Source organism: Schistocerca piceifrons, chromosome 1 (assembly GCF_021461385.2).
Source record: "Schistocerca piceifrons isolate TAMUIC-IGC-003096 chromosome 1, iqSchPice1.1, whole genome shotgun sequence".
NCBI classification, from domain to species: domain Eukaryota; kingdom Metazoa; phylum Arthropoda; class Insecta; order Orthoptera; family Acrididae; genus Schistocerca; species Schistocerca piceifrons.
Window position 1 is genome coordinate 148,928,872 of NC_060138.1, and position 20,193 is coordinate 148,949,064.

Below are 20,193 nucleotides of genomic sequence, written 5' to 3' on the forward strand. Positions count from 1 at the left end.
CATGGCTTCATGGGCTCTGCACCACATTTGAACACTACCATCAGCTCTTATGAAATGAAATTGGGATTCACCTGACCAGGTCACAGTTTTCCAGTCATCTAGCATCCAAATGATATGGTCATGAGGTCAAGAGAGGCACAGCAGGTGCTGGTGTGCTCTTAGCAAAGGCACTTGTGCTGGTCAGTCCTACCAAATTTGACTGCACTGTTCAAATGGATACATTCATCATATATCCTACACTGATTTCTGTGGTTCTTTCCCACAGTGTTGTTTAATTGTTAGCATTGACAACTCTGTGGAAACATTGTCACTCTCAGTCATTAAGTGGAGGCCACTACATTGTCCAAGGTGAGAGGTAATGCCTGAAATTTGGTGTTTTCAGCACACTCTTGACACTGTGAATCTCAGAATATTGAATTCCCTTATGATTTCTGAAACTGAATGTCCCACATGTATAGCTCCAACTACCATTCCACGTTTGAAGTCTGTTAATTCTTATCATTCAGCTATAATCTCCTTGGAAACCTTTTCACATGTGTACAGATGGCAACTTCACCAATGTGCTGCCCTTTTATACTTTGAGTATGCAATACTACTGCCATCTCAACATGTGCATGTGGTATCTGATGACTTTTGTCACCTTAGTATATATTTTTACCGCTACCAGTCTACCACATACCATCACATGTTCTAACCAATGTTTTAAATGGGACCTCATCACAATACCTTTCAACTTCTCTGTGTCAGCATCAACAGTCAATAACTCAACTGCTCAACACATCATCAGATTAAGATGAACATTTGCAAATGTTATTTGGTTCTCTCTCTGGTTCATCAATTGAACTGTCTGGGGTCAAGTGTTACATGACCTGGACTGTCCATGGAAAATCCAGGATGGAATGCAACAGTATTATGAAAAGGATAGCTGCTACTCACCATATAGTGGAGATGCTGAGTCGCAGAAATGCACAGCAAAAAGGCTGTCAGAAAGTTAGCTTTCGGCCAACTAGACCTTTGTCATAAACAGACAATATGCACACACACACAAGCACGCGCGCACACACACACGCACGCACACACACGCGCCCACGCACACAAAAACACACACACACACACACACACACACACACACACACACACACACACACACACACACACACGCAAATGCAACTCACACGCACATGACCACAGTCTCTGACAGTTGGCTCCAACTGCTCACTTTGCAGACTGAACTCGTGCAGCTGTTAACTGAAGAAAGACAGAACTTATCTACCACAGTGGCCCTGCCACCATCTCTTGCTCACACTGTTTACTTGTGAGTTGGAGGACTCGGATGAATATATATACAGGTTACATCAGCACTTCACTGGGTACAGAATCGATGATTAGCAACACCATATCTAATTTTTTGTGTGGGCTGCCCTCTACTTATAAATTAACTGTGAAATTGTGCCCCTTAGGAGCCCACTACAGTTACTTATCATGAATAGCTCTAGAAATTTCGTGACTGCTACGTACATTCATTGCATATCAGCATGGTGCAATTTAGATTTTTCTTAACTGCAAAGACTCCTGAGCAAACATTTAAGCAATGGGTCATGAAACTACAGGGTTTGTTACAAGAGTGTTAATTGAAGCGCATCGAAGTACCTTGTTAGGGTACATATTCAGATGAAATGATTCAGGATTTGGGTTACAGCATCTCCATGAATAGAAGCTACATAATCAGGTACCGAACATCAGTAATTCTCACTGAACAATGTGCCGAAATCATTTATGCTGATGAAGCTTCCTTGTCTGCTGAAGAGCAATTTTAACCAATGGAGGTTCGTAAGATAAGCATAGCTGGCAAACACCATTCTCAGACAGCAGGACCTATCCCATATTGTGCAAATGCACTATATCTACACTGGCTTGTCATAGTTAAAATGTGCCAGTGCATCAGGCTGCACAGTGTGTAACTGTGCTTCCACTTTTCATGGAAATCAGTCCTGACCAGGCTACTTTGTGAAACATCATCATAGAGAATGCAGATTTGAGTGCCGCAGGTGATTACTTCCATAAAATGAGACATAACAAGTCTGTTCATTTGCAAAATCAGAAACCTTTGTCATTGTGTGAGGAAATGATGGATATTAATGCTGTGCAGAAGTAAGGGCTAGCAAGTGGTGTCTACAAACTTGATTCCAAATTGAACCAGGGTGACAATAGCATGATTGGTAAGGGCCTGTGCAAAACTTGAGTTACATTCACATGGCACATAAAGTATGCATTTTCGTCTCTCGGCCATCAAATTATGACACATCACAAGGCTGTCACTCACATTCAGTCCATGTTGCTGAAAGTATTGCTGCAAAACAAACCACAGGAAATGAAAATCAAATCGGAAGAAATTGTTCATCACATTACCAATTAAAGAGCAGGTCATTGACTTTCAGCTAGAAACAGAAGCTGCAACAACCGTATTAATCTGGAAACGTACCAGCTCATAGGAAAGCTGTTTTTGCAACCTAGACAGGTGGAACTGGTTGAATACAAAAATACAGTCATTCCAAATGAAGGACTCTGCACTATTTCTGGATCTGGAACCAACAGTGGTCAATAAATTTGCCACACAGAGCACCTTTGGGATTGATTTCTTCCACATGTTCTGGCTTACTGTTACAGACAGTGTGCACACTGTGTCAGAGGCCATTCTGACCTAGGTTATTCATTGTTTATTTGCTCAGTTCAAGGGTCTATTTTTGGAGTATTTAAGCCACATCAAGAATTTTCAAGCCCATGCCATGATGAAACCAAATGCTTGGCATAAGTTCTGCAAAGCACACAATGTGCGCTTTGCTCTGCAAGACGCCATCAAAATTGAATTGGATTGATTACAAGCTTTAGGAGTCATCGAACTGGTGACAAAGTGAATGATCCACCTCAATGGTGATTGTTCACAGGAAAAATGATGAAATTGAATTGTGGGAAGACTTCAAATTCACAGTCACCACACAAGCCATTATGGATACCTAGCCGATGCAGAAGTCCAAAGAATTAGCAGCCAGGCTTGGAGGGTAACAATACTTTTCAAAAGTTGACCTCAAAGATACATATTTTCAAATGGAAGTGGACTATGACAAGAAACAGAAACTGGTGATTAACACACCACAAGGGTTATACAGATATAAAAGATTGCCTTCCAGAGTTTCCTCAGCCCTAGCAGTATTTCAGTATCATGAACAGGTCAGCAAGGAGGTTCCTCTGCTACTGCAGCTACTTGGACAACATTGCTGTATTTTGCAAGGCTCAACAGAACGACCCCTCCAACCTTCAGAAACCGTTTCAGGTATTACATAAATTTCAGGCTTTTGGGTAAAATCATCTATTACATGCAGGTTATGCCTAAAGCATCAAAACTTTCATGCCTCTTAACAAACTGGGGGATGCCAGTATGGCATCAGCACTATCTTATCACACAAGGTTGACAGTTGTCACAGGCCAAAAACATTCACCTCACCTCAAAGATGGTGAACCAACATACATCCAATAGAGTCAGGTGGAAAAATAGGTCCTAGCTATTGTGTTTGCAGTTCATCATTTTCATCAATATATTTACAGCTGCAAGTTCACCCTGATTACTTACCATAAGCTGCTTGCTGGATTGTTTTGACCTGACTGAATATCAGAAGGGCAGAATACAGTTTGGAAGCAGGGGCCTTGATTTTAAACAATTTTAACTATGATTTCATGTACTGCCCATTGAAACAGCATGTCAAAGCAGATGCATTATCATGGTTACCAGTTGGACATGATGAAGAGTCTGACTGAACTGAGCTTCGATGTCTTCAGAGTGAAAACCCTCATTCAGTTGCTGAGTCCTGACAGCACAGCTGTGTCTTGTGCCACTGCTGCTGGTGTCCCTGGACACTTCAGTTTTGCCAGCTTTCTTGGCATACGCAGGCAGATGCCTCCAAGGCACTCAACCTGAGCTGCACGAGGACCATCTTTCCTCCAGGTTGATCTCATCAGTCAAGTGTCACTGGCATGTCAGCAGGCTGTCTACATGGCTGAGTTCTCTTCCCTTTTCAGTCACAGAGAGGAGGGATGTGGTGTCAGCTCCTAACACCTAGTTTGTTGCCTCCAATTCAGTCTGTGCAACAGCACAGCATGCACAGCTATTGCCCATGGATACAGTGTGGGCAAAGGCCTTAATGCAGATGAGCATTCCTCCACAGTACATTCCAGTTGCTGCCAGTAGCAGCATCATGGATGAGCTGTAGCCTGGACACCAGTCAACCACATGCTGTCATGTGTGCAAACAAACATCTGAACCAGGAGCTCATTGCAAAACATTTCAACTTTTCTATGTCCACTTTGAGTGTGAACAGCTCATGTGCTCAATCAATCTTCAGTTTCTAAGATGAACCTTTGAAAACATTTTTTTGGCTCTCTCTCTCTCTGGTTCATTGATTGGATTGTCTGTGCTTAAGTGCAATACAACCTGGACTGTCTACAGAAAATGATAGTTATTTATATTTCCATGTATGGTATCTCTGTATTAAAAATACATCTGTTTCACTGTGGCCTGCTGCCTGATTTCAGATCCTGATTTAACAATTCTTTGTGAAGTCAGTATTGGTGTACAATAAATCTTTAGCTCCCCTTAATTTGATAGCAACCTCCCTTTTTCTACAAAGTGCAACACCCTCACACTTTCCATTATATCTGCCAATGAATGCTGCTCATTCTTGAGATGATTTGCTACAGCTGACGAGCATCTCAAGAACGAGCAGCATTCATTGGTGGATATAATGGAAAGCATTAGGGTGTTGTACTTTGAAGAAAAAGAGTGGTTGCTATCAAATTTAGAGGAGGTAGAGCTTTATTGTGCCTTGAAAGTGGACTGTGTCTGTATTTTAAATGAGAGGACAGAAGTGTCTAAAGGTCATTTTTGGGTACATTTCAGCAATATCTTCCTTCAGAAGCAGCCACCAACACATTTTACCCACTGACACAGTATTCACATATGCTATTTCCGGTCAGACTGCAGCATCTAGGTAGTTTTAAGTTAGGATGGGCTAGGACGAGACAGGCATTTCTCGCAGATTTTATGACACAGAGTAGTATCATTGGTGCTGAGCATTAGCTTTAAGTAAATATCATCATTGGTAGGAGAAGGCTTGGATTTCAATCTGCAACTGTACCTTGGGAATGGTGGACACAGTGGATTGTGATGTTTCAGGTTTTATAGTTTGAGTTGACAGTGCACTTGTACAGCTTGTTGTTAAGTTGTGGTGAGGGTTAATGGCATAAAAATTTTTAAGGTAGGTTACAACTCAGGATATCTGTAACACTTATATGTCTGTTGGTATAAGGTAGATTGTTTTATGTGATTTACTTGTTTTTAGCTCTTGAAAATGCGATAATGTTGTTCCGAAACATGTTACAGCAATAATCACACTATTAAAAACTGGATTGAATATCACCAATGTTGCTGCCACTGTTAATTTATACACTGTGTTATACAATACTGTTGTTGGCACTAAACTAATTATGAGTCTCTTGGAGTATCATTGAGGACCAAGCAAGACATGATCACTGTTTCACTCAATGTACAACTTAGATGCAACTGATTGACATTAATGAAGCTAATATCATCCTTGATACAAAAGACACTTCTTCTTACTTGAGACATTTGCATTTTCTTTCATTATGAAGTAATTCCATGTTTTTCTTGCTAAAAATATTCATATAGAAGCAAATTTTGATAAAATATGTTTTTTTTTCTTTTTTTAAATTAGGAAATCAAAATCACATCAGATTGTGACAAATTTTTGAATGGCCAATAAATTTCAAAATAATTTCCTGGAATTGCCCATTCTCAGTATTCATTTGACACAGAAAAACAATACGCAGAATCAACCTCTCACTTACGGTAAAAGTAAAACTGAATTCTCATTGTATTTTAGTAGTGTATCCACAGTTTTTGTTTATGAACAGGAAAATGTGCCTTATTTACACTATTTGTTCTGTCTCAAAGTGTCATTTCAAGCTTAGACTGTGCACATTGTTATTCTATGGCAAGAAGGGCTGACTGCATGGGAAACTGCCTGCCAAACTGGCATACACCATAGCCATGTTATTTGAACATTCAACTGATACTGTGAGACACACAACATTGAAAATCTGCCTCTTAGTGGTTGCTTGTGGACAACAAGGCCAGCTGATAACTGCTACCTACAAATTATGGTTGGTAAGTATTCTGAGGAGACTGCAACAGAACTACACACAGTCTGTTTGGAGCCATCTGCAATACCTGTGTCAACTCAGGGAATACATAACTGCTTTCATACAATCAATTTGGGCTCCAACCATCTGTTATGAATGACCTGAGAAAGTCTCCAGAACCACATGTGCAGAGAATATGGCTAAGTGAACTCCTGGAGGTGAATCTGGATTATAGTATGATGTTCTTTTCATTGACAAGTGAATGATTTGTCTGATACCTGACAAACAGTGTACAAGACTGTGGAGTAGACCAGGTGCCAGTCATGCTGCCTCATAGGTTCAACTTGGAGGTGAGTCAATCATGTTTTGAGCTGTTATCATGTATGGATGCTAGATGAATGTCGTCACTATCAAAGGTAATATGAAGGATGTGTTATGTGAAGGCAAGACCCTGCAACCTATTGTCCAGCACAATAATTTGTGTTTTGGCAATGGGTTCATCTTTCAAAACACTCATGCATGAGCTGTTCCATCCACCTCAAGAACATATTTGTCCAGCAGGCTGGAATCAATTGATCAAAATGCCCTGCAATACCTGCTATATAAAACAGATTAATTATGCTTAGAACCGGTTGAAAACTGCGATGGGACACTGCAGGAGCCTGTCTCACATATTGCTGCCAATGTAGAATGGGACAGGATTCAGCAGTATCATGTCTATCACCTAGTGGACAGCATGTAAGGAGGATCCAAGCATGTTACAATGGACAGAGTGGAGTAACACTGTAAATGTTCTCAACATAAGATATTGATTACAGATACGTGCACATTGGGAACAGAGTCTCATTATAGTGGTTAATGTTTTGTTCATATTTCATTATAATGTTTTACCTGCAGCTTCTTCCATGTATGTGTATGTCACTGATATCGCATAATACGCATGTCCGAATCTCTGCTGTTTTACACCGTACAGCTCCGGAGAGGATGTGAAATTCATTGTGGTATGATCTTTGGTGCCAAAACACACTGACGAAAATATTGCCTCACTGCAGTGTTCATTCTCATGATCTTGTTGACACAATGAGAAGCATTCCACTTTTCATCCCCATCATCTGCTGTTGGGTTGTTTTGTGGGTCTTACGGTCGCAGTAATCTTGTCCACATTGCAAGTCATGTTTGCCAAGTTTGTTAGAAAATGAGGTGGGATAATGGCCCTCCCCTTCTTACACACACACACACACACACACACACACACACACATATACACAAACACAAACACACAAACACACGTCATCATGACTGTCTTCAAAGAGCCTAGCAACCTCAAAAACTGTGGCTTCATTACTAGTATCAGTTGTTATCAAACACATGGAAAAATGTAATTTCTCACTAACCCACCTTCCCCCTTGCTTTTCTCTTCTCTCTTCTACCTAATTCATCACAACCTGTCGATCTTCCACCTGGTTTCTCACACCCTGTACCTCTCCCACCTGCCTCCTCACACCTTCTCCATCTTCCACCTGCCTTCTCTGCCCCTCTTCCTTTCCCATCTGCCCGATACCCCCCCCCCCCCCCTCCATCTTCCACCTGGCTGTTATACCCTCCTCTCCCTTCCTTCCATCTGCCACCTCTCTCTGTACATTTCTCCCTCCCCTCTCTCTCCATCCATCTCCTCTTCCTCCATCTGTCAACTGTCCATTAAGTTCTCCCCGTCTCTCTGTCTATCTCCCCTACTGCATTCTGCATCCCTCCTACAAGACAGCAACATGTAAACCTGCATCACACTTACGTCCCATGGGTGGCCATGCATCAGGCATCCTTTGCAGCAACAGACACAAGTGCCTGAAAGCGAAACACTGATCCACATTTGTTCTGCACTTTGGTAAAGGTTCCATAGAAAAACATCAATAACAACAGTAATGCACTGATTTTTTGTCAAAAGAGTATCTGGCATCAGCCAAGATAAACACCAATTATATTGCCAGCAGAATGCACTTCCATGACCACAGCGTTGTGATCATGCGCACATTTTCTTACGACGTGCCACATGCTTGCCAGCAGCTCACTCTGTGATGTTATTTAGGCTTGCACTCAACCGTGGACTGGCAGTTTTGTCTCAGCTATCAAAACAATCGTGCCTCTGAGTTCCCTGGGCCAGGCATCAGCTGCATCCAAAGTCCATCAATCAGGGCTCTCTTTGTTGGACAGTTACCATACAGAGTTTATCTTCCAACCCCTGCTGAGCTTAGGACTGTGAACTGTAACTTCTCTCTCTTCAGATTTTGCCCTTATGCAAACTACATGCATATAGTCTCCCTTCACCAAGATCATGACTGACTGTGTCATTAACTTCTGAATGTTCAAAGTGATTCTGGACTCAAATCTTACTGTTACTCACTTTGGCCTTTGTCCACTTAATTATTATTTGTCTTCCTTGTTTTGGGACTCAAAGTACCAAACAAGCTTTCATTTGTATATAACTTAACACTCCATGAAGGAGAGTCATTTTATTTAATGTTCATATAAAACTATTCTACATTGTTTTCCTGGGCACTGTTCTCATTGTGCCTCCATCAGCACAAGACAATATCATCCTCCTCCCCCCCTCTCTCTGCCTATTGCCTCCCCCCCCCCCCTCTCTCGGTCCACTGCCTTGTCTCCCACTCTCTGTCCATCACCTCCTTCCCTCTTTCTGTCCATTGCTCCCTCTCTTTGTCTATCTCTTCCTCCCTTCCTCTCATTATCCACCTCCTTCATCCCTGTCACCTATCTCTCTACTCAGCCATGCTTTTCCGTTTGCATCCTGCCTGGAACGAACTCAATCTCATCCACACAACATATCAATCATGCAGATCAGCTGAGAAGTCGGGTCTTACCAACTCTAAACAACCCCCCCCCCCCTCCCCCCCTTCCTTCAATGCGGGCTACACTATGTGAGCAAATTTATCCGGACATCCCCAAAAGCATACGTTTTTCATATTACATGCACTGTGCTGCCATCTACTGCCAAGTACAGCGACCTCAGTGGTCATCAGACATCGTGAGAGAGCAGAATGGGGTGCTCTGAGGAACTCCCGGACTTCGAACGTGGTCAGGTCATTGGGTGTCACTTGTGTCATACGTCTGTATGCGAGATTTACACACTTCTAAACATCCCTAGATCCACTCTTTCCAATGTGATGGTGAAGTGGAAACGTGAAGGGACACATACAACACAAAAGCATACTGGCCAACCTCGTCTGTTGACTGACAGAGACTGCCGACAGTTGAAGAGGATCATAATGTGTAATAGCCAGACATCTAACCAGACCATCAGACAGGAATTCCAAACTGCATCTGGATCCACTGCAAGTACTATGACAGTTAGATGGGAGGTGAGAAAACTTGGATTTCATGGTCGAGCGGCAGCTCATAAGCTGGTAAATGCCAAACGACACCTTTATACACTGAACGATCGAACAGTGGAAAAACATTGTGTGGAGTGATGAATCACAGTACACAATGTAGCCATCTAATGGCGGGGTGTTGGTATGGCGAATGCACGGTGAACGTCATCTGCCAGTGTGTTTAGTGTCAACAGTAAAATTCGGAGGTAATGGTGTTATGGTGGGGTCATATTTTTCATGGAGGGATCTTGCACCCCTTGTTGTTTTGAATGGCACTATCACAGCACAGGCCTACATTGATATTTTAAGCACCTTCTTGCTTCCCATTGTTTAAGAGCAGTTTGGGGATGGCAATTGCATCTTTCAACATGATTGAGCACCTGTTCATAAGGCACAGCCTGTGGTGGAGTGGTTACGTAACAATGACATCCCTGTAATGGACTGTCCAGCACAGAGTCCTGACATGAATCCTAGGGAACACCTTTCGGATGTTTTGGAATGTCGACTTCATGCCAGGCCTCACCAACTGTCATTGGTACCTCTCCTCAGTGCAGCACTCCATGAAGAATGGGCTGCCATTCCCCAAGAAACCTTCTAGCACCTGATTGAACATATGCCTGTGAGAGTGGAAGCTAACATCAAGGCTAAGGGTGGGCCAACACCATACTGAATTCCAGCAGTACCAATGGAGGGCACCATGAAGATGTAAGTCGTTTTCAGCCAGGTGTGCGGATACTTTTGATCACATAGTGTAGATACAGTAGTTCTTACCCACACAGTGCTTGTTTTTCAGACAATAGGTGTTATGTTCAAATAACTTATGGGGATGCAGCCAGGTGACATCAACAACAACTGACAATATTTCGACAGGTGCACACCTTGTCATTTTGAAGACAAAATTGCAGCAACTAAGCACTTAGCAAGGGATTTTAAAACCTTCATTTGCAGAGCAACTGCGGAAAGATAACGCAAACACACACATACATATACCAACACACATCCATGTGTGTGCATGCCCATGCACACTGTAAACAGTAGCACCACCATACAATTGGAGATGACTAACATCAGACATTAGCTATAGTGAAAGTTAATAACCAGTAGATGTGATAGCATTAATGCTGTTTTTTGCAAGGGAGAGAGGAGGCTTCCATGCAAAATTTAAGTAAAACCCTCCATCTCTATTTAATTTCAACTACTTCCTTAATAATGCCATCTCAATGGCTGAAAGTGCATATCAGAATCTTGTTACATTCCTTAGGATGACCAGTGCCAAGACAATATTCTGTAACAGCAGATTTGCTCAGCTGTTGAAGGTGAGTGTTACACTCATGCTCAGTAAACCAGTCTTCCATAGTCCTGGTAGTCTGAACATGTATGACATGCCACAACTGCAAGGAATACAACAGACACCAAGATCTTTCTTTATGGTATCTAAATGCACCTTAATCTTAGATGCTCGTCAAAAAACTATTTCACATCATATTCCTGCAAAGTATGACCACTCCTGTTGAAAATGCTATCTGCATAAGACAAAAAGGTTGTATACTTTGGTGCCTCACGGTATTACCGCCACTCACCCAGTGCACAGTTCATCGATAGTGCAACAGACTTTTGATCTGCCTTTCTCTGTTACCATTGTGACGAAATGTGACCTCAAGAAGAGCTAACCCTGCTGATGAACTTTCTGAGTCTGAGAAGACATGAGCCCTGTGAGCCTAGGTACGAAGTGCCATTTGACGCTGAGTCAGATGGTGACAACTACCAGCCTATAGATACAAGTTAGAGGGAAATGGCTACCTACAAATAGCATGTCCCAATGTACAGTCAACCTTCTTCCCCACCAACAAACCAAGGAAAGGAAGGCAACCTCTTTTTCCACATCCATATTGAAACAAATATTCAGGTGGATTGAATTCAGATGTAGTTCAAATTCTCACTGGCATGAGGTGAAACAACAGAAGTATGATACACATATCTGAAAAAAGAAAAAGAACCACATATGTTTCAAAGCTGCCGATTTCAAGGCACATTTCTTGAAGACTTACATAAAAAGATTGGCAATAATGGGTGACAATAGACTTCCCATCATGCTTCCATCTGTCTGCTCATAGTACTGGTCATTGAACAAAATGTAATTGGAATTCAACACATGTCAAAATACGTTTGTTAATTCAATACAAAACCTAACCTCAATTAACCATAATTAATCAGACAGAGGAATGTGAATGAAGACAGAGACCACATCAAAAATTAGTATTAGAATATCAGAGTCATTCAAATATATTCCCTTTAGTGTATGTAATTAATGGAGCAAGTTCTTATTGTGATGCTCACACTGACCTACTAGGGGGCTCAACAGCAAGGTGTTTTTGCTACACAATATGTCAGAGCACAATGTTACTCACAATTGGCCTAAGTGAAACCCCTTCCCTGTGGCTCTTCAGGAGACCATATAACCTAAGGGAAACAGTACTGTAAGAATTAAAGACTGTCAATAGTCTTCTAGAGCAAGAAACTTTTCTTCAGAAGGCTGTTACACCTTTTGTGGTGTCAGTATGGGCTCACGATACACTAAATCAGATGGTAAACACTGCATCTTTCGAATGCAATCCTTCTTGACCAAAACACTGTAGTATTGCCCATGTCCATGGGTAAGAAACGTTATATGTATAAAGTTCGGTTAAAATCGATCCAGGTTTTCATATTTGTAATTAGCCTTTTTTTCTTCATCTCCTTGTCTCTCTATGTTTCCTCCCTCTTCCTCTTCCCTCCCTCTTCCCCCCCCCCCCCCCCCCCCCAAAAAAAAAAAAAAAATCTCCTCCTCACTCTCCCTTATTTTAGGAGGAAATGGGGAAAACAAACAAACAAACACACACACACACATTTTTCTGAAATTTTCCACCCTGTCTGTAATAATTATGCTTCAGTAAAATTATTTAAGTTTAGAAGATAATCATCTACAGAATACATTTTACTTATTTATTTCATACTGTCTCATTGAATTTAGTAGTGATTTTTCCTTGCATAAGAGGAAAAGAAAGCCAATAGAACTCTATTACACAGATTCATGATCTCTTTCTTGGCTTACTCTTTACTTGGCTGCAGAGTAAAGAATATACTGTATTTCTTTAGATCAGACACGTTGAAAAGTGGGTTAACTAAACATTCCACTGCAGTACAGCTTCCAAATTTATCAATCAGTGTCCTCAAGAGTAAAGTGATCCAAGCTGAGAGTAGCCTGTAATGCTCTTTCTTTTCTGCTGAAAGAACTGTATGAAAATAGGCAAGGAATTGTGAGATTACAAGCTCTTTAGCTGAATGACCCAACTTATTTTATCTTCTCTATTTTTTTATTTGTTGTTGACCATGAACAAATTTTAAATTCAAGAACAAATAGGGAATAGATGAGATGAGCAGGAGTGACTACAGAGCAGGTATGTCTATACCAGTGCAGGGCAGTTGAGAGTTCAGTGTGAGTCACCTTATCATAGACAAACACAGAGCTTAGATGGATGAAATAAGTCAAGTACTCTCTGTACATCCATCTTCTGGTCAAGCTTGGGACAATAGCTGTAACTATATTTCTATGTAATAGGGATGACACCTTCAAAGTGGATGTATGGAGATTTAGCATGCCATACTGGGCAAAAGGAGACATCCATAAATTCACACTAAATAAGACCATGCTCATGAAGTTTACAATGGTAACCAACTTCAACAATCAATGTGCCCCGGAATGGGCATCAAGATAGTGTATTTTAATACCAAAATCAATTGAAAAAAAGATCAATAAGCACAGCTGAAGGTGTATTAACTGACACGTAAAGATATGTCAAGTAATCCTGTGTGCTATAGACAACTAAGAGTTATGCCATACATAGAGACATAAATTACTAGTGATCATGGCTAATAGATACTTCTCCACATATTTAAGATGAAAAGTCAATGCTGATGTAGGTGTTGGAGTTGAAAATGTAAAGAAAAACCACATGTGAAAGTTGATGAAGGCTCACATAATTTGAACACTGGTTCAGGTTTTAGGCCTTCTGCACAGGATAGATTTACATTTAATACACAATTAAAAATATAAGGCAAATTCTTTGTTTTACTTCAGAACATGAATTCCACAGTGTCACTGATTTCATTACAATCACATTCCCAATCTATTCTTTGTGTGAATGAGAAAGATGTGATTACTGAAAATATTTCTTTTGTACTCAGCCACACATTAACTCTTTAATTGGCAACACCAGTTGCTACAAGAATATCAGCAATACAGGACATTCCATAACTCAGATGTTACTAGCATTTTGCCTAGAGTAATGGTAGTCAGTTGTGAAACCAAATTCACTATGATGTACTACCCAGAGTTAACTGACACTAGCAGTTTGAGGTTATGTTGCTTGTTGTAATCTGAGAAACAATGAATAGAAAGAGAATTACAGAACAGTGTGAATTAGTTTTCCAAACATGGTGGAAACATGACCATAATTAGTGTTCTGTATGTGATTTGTTTGTGGCATATTTTTCCAAACATCCAGCCTCCATCTCAACAGGGTATTCTCCAACTAAATTTAAGATTTAAAGAGATTGGTAATGGAGCTTCCTTGTTCAGGTGCACTAATGTCTGTTATATAGAAGTGAATCTTAATGTTGTCATGGAATGTTTTGCATAGTTACCAACTAAATCTCAAAGAAAAGCATCAAAGGAGTTTGGAATAGCAAGAACAAGCCTATGAAAGATTCTGGTAAATCTAAAATTGAAACAATATAGGCCTCCTATACTTCAAGGCCTAAATGAAACTATGGACAGGCATAGGGAATTCTCTGACAAGAAGTCAATGCCAAATTTTGCAAAGGCATTCTTTGGATAGACAAAATGACTTTTTAGGTGAATGGCATGAGTGACTGGACAGGGGTTTTCAGCATCAGGCTAATTGTGCCTTATTCTTTTAATGGTACTGTTAGTTCTGTAAATTATCTAAGTATGCTTCAAGAATCAATGTTAGCACTGGCAAATAGTCCCCTTTTGGCACATCTGCTGTTGATTAAGGAAAAGCTGATATGGCAACATAGTCCCCTTTTGGCACATCTGCTGTTGATTAAGGAAAAGCTGATATGGCAACATACTTCAAGAATTAATGTTAGCACTGGCAAATAGTCCCCTTTTGGCACATCTGCTGTTGATTAAGGAAAAGCTGATATGGCAACAAGAGGAACTACCTCCACATTATGGAGTTGTTATGTGAGACTTTCTGAATGAAAACTTTGATGAACAGACTGGCAGATATGGTACTAGTCAATGGCCTCCACAATCCCTAGATATCACACCCATGGATTTTTCATTCCATGGTATACTAAAAAATGGTGTCTATTCTGTCAAAATTAGTGAAGGAACAAATCGAATCACAATTTGAAAACCTACAGTCCTGGAAGATATGTGACAAAATTTGTAAATCAGTGTTGAAAAATGTAAAGTTTGCTTAGAAGAGCATGGAAACTGCTTTGACCATATTTGTAGGATCAGTGAATTGTACATGTATTCCTGTATTGATAATAAATTTCTATTTTCATTTGTTTAGTATTGTTGCACCGAACACGTTTGACAGATTCATAAAACGTAAAAACTACAAAAGAGTATCTTAAAAACTCAGACTTAAGAAACAAACATAATTAAACCTGCTAATATTGAATTAGTACTAGCAAATCTGACTGGCAGTCTTTGAAGTCCCATCAATGAGTGTATTTAAACACAAAGTTTCTGATCAGTGAGACTCATTTCGCATAAGATGATCTTAATTTCCCACTTCACATGAACACAATCAGCAATGGATGAGTTAGCTTCTCATGAATAGAGCAACATGAGCAAAATTATCCAAACTACTTTAATCAACTTATGGGCATGCAGAGAAATTGGTGAGAAACTGATACATATTAGGGAATTAAGTCTCATGGAGTTGTTCTTGTTTTTGTTGTTGTTCTTGTAGTCTTCAGTCTGAAGACTGGTTTGATGCAGTTCTTCATGCTACTACATACATACATACATACATTAATCCTTGTTCCATTGATCATGAATACGACATTTCGTAATGATGTGGAATGTGTCACTTTAACATAAGTTTTCTTTAGCGAAAATAATTATTTATTAATTTATTTATTTAGTTACTACTTCATATCTAAGAATTAATCTATTGAGTAGAAGGAGTTGTCATTAAGAAATTCTTTTAATTTGCTTTTAAATGTTGGTTGGCTATCTGTCAGACACTTAATACTATTTGGCAAATGACCAAAGATTTTTGTGGCAGCATAATTCACCCCTTTCTGTGCCAAAGTGAGATTTAATCCAGACTAGTGAATATCATCCTTTCTTCTAGTGTTGTAGCTATGCATCTTGCTGTTATTTTTGAATTGGGCTGAGTTATTAACGATAAATTTCATAAGTGAATATATGTATTGCGAAGGTACTGTGAATATCCTGAGTTCCTTAAATAAATGTCTATCTTGTGTGAGCCCCTTCATCACTGAGTAGCTACTACCACCTCCATCTTTCTAAATCTGCTTACTGTATTCATATCTTGGTCTCCCTCTACAATTTTTACCACCTAACCTTCCCTCCGATACTGAACTGGTGATCCCTCAGTGTCTCAGAATGTGTGCTATCAACCGATCCCTTCTTTTGGTCAAGTTATGCCACAAATTCCTTGTCTCCTCAATTATATTAAGTATCTCCTCATTAGTTACATGATTGGCTGATTTAATCTTCAGCATTCTTCTGTAGCACCACATTTTGAAAGTTTCTTTTCTCTTTTTATCTAAATTACTCATCATCTATATTACACTTCCATACAAATACCTTCACAAGATACCGGGTGATCAAAAAGTCAGTATAAATTTGGAAAATTAATAAACCACGGAATAATACAGATAGAGAGGTAAAAATTGACACACATGCTATTCTACAGCTTGCTCCTGATAAAGAAGTTCAGCAACGTGCCTTACAACTGCCAAACCAGTCATTGTCGGAAGTTCTAAGTATCGCTCAATCTTTTGAAGTGAAGTGTCTCACGCTGCTGGTGAGCAAATAGACGCATGGTGTGATGTAGGCGCTATACAGACCACTTTTGATATGGACAATTTGCCTGTTTCCCAGGGGACCGACGATGTGGCGGCGGTTCACTCGCGTCAACAACGTCGCGTTGGGCCGCCAGCGAAAACAGCAGCCACAGAAGCAGGTTCGTTCCGCACTTCCTTCTTGTCCACGTTGTTTCGTACAGCATGACAGGGCCGCGTATCCAAAACGTTGGGCCACGTGTAATTCATGTAGGAAAGAAGGCCACATTGCTTCTGTGTGTCAGTCCCCTAAAGTTCCTGTCGACGAGGACGAGGCATCGGACATGGATGTTAACTGTGTGCTTTCTCAAACAAATAAGTTGTTTGTTACTGTTCGTGTTCTGGATAAAGACATTTGCATGCAAGTGGACACTGGCTCTGCTGTAACTCTCGTTAATTCTTGCACGTATTTGGAGTTGGGTTCCCCTCCCTTGTCTCCAGTTACGCGAAACCTGAGAACTTATAATAAACAGAAAATTCCTATTGTTGGCCAGCCTCTCTTTGCAAAGATGTTCTCAAACTGTTGCATGAAGGCCATTGGGGGATTTCTCGGACTAAGTCCCTGGCCCGCAGGCACGTTTATTGGCCCGGTATTGATTCTGACATCACCCACATGGTCGCTGCGTGTGATCAGTGTGCTCAACAACTGGCTGCACCCCGTACAATGCCCTCCCCGTGGCCTGATCCGGCGCAGCCATGGGAACGGGTGCACGCTGACTTTGCCGGCCCCTTCCTCAGCACTTATTGGCTGCTGTTGATTGACGCCTTCTCGAAGTTTCCGTTTGTTGTTCGATGTCCATCGCCAACCACTGTGGCGATGACGCTGGCTTTGTCCAAAATCTTTGCGCTAGAAGGTCTTCCATCCACGATCGTCACGGACAATTGCCCTCAGTTCTCCTTGCAGGACCTCCGTGATTTTTGTACTGGACATGGGATTCTTCATGTTACAGCACCGCCCTTCCATCCACAATCGAATGGGGAGGTCGAGTGCCTTGTCCGCACTTTCAAAAGCCAGATGAAAAAATTCCTTAATGATTTTTCCACAGATGACGCTCTGTTGCATTTTATGAGTTCTTATCGCTTCACGCCTCTGGGTAATAGCAGCCCTGCTGAACTCTTGCATGGCCGCCAACCGCGCACTCTACTGCACCTGCTTCACCCTGTCAGGCCTTGTACTGTGTCCCCTCGTGTGAGAAAATACTCGGTGGGCGCCGACGTGTGGGCACGAGGGTATGGATCTCGCCCTAAATGGATTTCAGGGGTGGTCAAGGCTCTTCGCAGCCGCCGGCTTTGTGAAATACGTACGGACGACGGCATGGTTGTTCGCCATTACGACCAGATGCGCACACGAGTGGTGGCCACGCCAGTGCCACCGCCCCTTCCTTCACCTCCACCAGCCCGAGAAGCCAGTCCTGTCGCTGCTGCCGATCTCCCGTGCGTGTTGCTGCAGCCAACGTCGCTACCGCTTCCGAGTGCGCCGGAACCGGCCCCAGTCACGACGCCGCCTTCTCCGGGACCCATCTTGCTGGAGCACATCCCCAGGTCCACGACACCTATGGATGCTGCTCCGGAGTTTTCACCCATCATCTCATCCAGGAGGCATGTTCCACGCATGGGCTTCCATCTTGGACATTTTCGACCGTACTCTCGTGTTTCACCGTGGGATCTTCTCGGGGCCTCCCAAGAGGCCATGGATGTCTCCGCGCTGTTCGTGTCTCCCAGGAAGTGAGTGTTTTTTTTTTTTTTCAAGGGGGGAAAAGTGTTGTGACAGTGCCACAACATTTAAGAGTGCCGCCACGTCAGTACGCGCAAACGGCGATAGAGGCGCTCCCCAACTCGGCTGAGCGCGGGAGCGCCACCTAGCTGCGAACGGCGCCGGCCGCATGTCACGGCACGGCAGTCGAATGACTGATACGGAATTGGTAGCATGTAACCAGCTATTGTTTCTACGTTTGTATATCCACGCAATTTATTAGTGATTAAAGGTTATAACAATTTTACTTTCAAAATATTTTACCCAAGAGGATGCCATCATCATTTAACCGTGCAGTAGAGCTGAGCTGCATGTCCTGGGGAGAAATTATGGTTTGAGCTTCCCCTTGCTTTCAGCTGTTTGCAGTCTCATGGAGATTATATGTAAAAGTCTCATGGAGATTATGTGTCAGGTCCCATGGAGAATGTATGTCAATACTTCAGTTTCAAAAACTAGTTTGCCTATACCATTAGAATACCAAGACAAATCGTGCCACTACCTCCATCAATCTACATATTAAGTGAGTTACTGAATCTTTTAACCCAAGTATTTCATAATCTGTTGATGCTGATATCCCATTTTTATCTAGAAACATTGTGAAACAAGTGAATAAGGCAATTAATGAAAGACATCTTCAAACAAGAAGTTAATAAAACAACAAATAACATTCTTTGAATGCAGTCACATATTGCAGTTAATCTTTTCTTGATATGATTCAAGGATTCAGCCGTTATATTCAAGTGCATAACAGATGTTTCTTTAAATTGTTTCACATTGATTGACTGTTCCATCAGTTTTTGGTAGTATATTTTATACGTTATGAATGAAAAATGCACAACACTGGTGTAATATTCTACAATACTTGTCTTTGTACCTGATGATGAGTGGTCCATGTAACAAATAATAAATATTGCAGAATATTACACCAGTGTTATGTGTGTTTCATTAATAATGTAATTTAAATTGCTTCTTGAGATTTTAATGCTAGGTATGATAGGTGATCTGTTTTGGGTATCCAGCCAGGTGGAAAGTTCTGATGTAGTTGTTGTGCTTGGTGATCTTGTCTTTGCAGACTCAAATCAGACAATACATACAGCATAATGTTGGCAAATAAAAAAGTTCCTGTTGTGACAGTAAGTTAAGTTATGAATGTCATTCCATTTGTCATTATTTACAGACTCGAACCAGCTTTATGAAGTGAGAACAAAATAACATTCTCTTCAATAGGGTAAAAAATGTTTGAAACCAATGCTGTCTGTATCTGCTTTATGGCCATAAAATGTGCATTAAAGTACTCATGTTTATTCCAATGTTTATTTTTTCTATGTGCATTTACACTCTCTCTCTCTCATCAAATATAATTATAAATTTTTCAAGTTTCAGGACTGTTACAGCTCTTCCTCTTACCTGCTATTACTAATTCCAGACAGTGTTGTTTAATCTGTCTAAATTAAATATATAACTTTCAGTTGCTAATGAACTTAGACACATGCATGCGTCCCACCTATAAATTATATGCTGCAAGATATTTTTACATAATACAATAAAGCTCTTCATGCATCAGATATCACTGCCAGGAAGACAACATTGTGTTATAAATACAATATTAACAGGGAATTGACATTTCCCATTATTTCCATCATTATTTCATGCAGTTTAGTTTGTATATTGTAGTTTACAAAAAGGTATGTTTTGCTAATAGTTCTCTTTAGAACCTGAAATTATATC

The 20,193-nt window shown here is 40.9% G+C and overlaps 1 protein-coding gene across 1 annotated transcript in view; it reads right to left on the minus strand.

The window, feature by feature from the left end:
• The window catches only part of LOC124783678 (calcium-activated potassium channel slowpoke), an 867,461-nt gene that overhangs the window by 250,818 nt on the left and 596,450 nt on the right, over positions 1-20,193 (minus strand). The gene's annotated exons all lie outside the window — the stretch shown is intronic.